We start from the raw sequence: 944 nt of genomic DNA, 5'->3' as shown, positions 1-944 counted from the left end.
ATATATGTATATATATATATATGTATATATAACGGGCTTCCTTCAGTTTCCGTCTGCCAAACTCACAAGGCTTTGGTTGGCCCGAGGCTAGAGTAGAAAATATTTGCCACGCAATGGGACTGAACTCGGGACCATGTGGTGGTGAAGCAAACTTTTTACCACACGGCCACGTCTGCAAGAACAATGTTTTTTAAATATGTGTTTGGCAATAGACGTTACATCATTACAAAACTGTCTCAAGTTCAAACCGAGCAACAAGTTTAATGCAGACAGTGCAAAAATAATCCGCAAGGCATAGTTCAATAGAGAATTCCGATTTGCAGCGATGGGAATTTTTGTGGAATATGTTCGCGGGCATAACTATGTGGTTAAGAAACTCGATTTACAACGACGTCGTTTCGGGCTCAGTACCACTGCGTGACACTTTGGACAAATATTATTTACTACAGCCCCAGGCCGACCAATTCCTTGTGAGGGAATGTGGTAGATAGAACCTGCGTAAAATCCCATCGTGTGTGTGTGTCCTCCTACCACATGACAACCGGCATTGGTTTGTTTATGCTGTCGTAACTTAGTGGTTCGTCACAAGAGCCCGATAGAATAACTACAAAACTTTAAAATAAGACTGGGTCCATTTATTTGCCCAAACTCTTCAAGGCAGTGCCCCAGCGTGGCTGCAGTCCAATGACTGAAACGTAAAATAAAAAGTGAATGATAGCAAAGGACATGTTATGAGAATAACTGTGTGGCCGTATCAAAGTTCACCAGCAAGATGTTTGGGAATCGCTCAAGAAAAAGGATTCCACTTTGTAACAAGAAACACCTGGCACTTCTACTATAGCCTTGGACCGACCAAAGCTTTTTGAGTGGATTTGGCAAACGGAAACTTTTAAAGAATCCCGTCGTATATATATATATATATATATATATATATATATATATAT

This window comes from Octopus bimaculoides, chromosome 3, assembly GCF_001194135.2.
Source record: "Octopus bimaculoides isolate UCB-OBI-ISO-001 chromosome 3, ASM119413v2, whole genome shotgun sequence".
Lineage (NCBI taxonomy): Eukaryota > Metazoa > Mollusca > Cephalopoda > Octopoda > Octopodidae > Octopus > Octopus bimaculoides.
The sequence above is the reverse complement of the archived record's forward strand: the minus strand, read 5'-3'. Positions refer to the sequence as shown.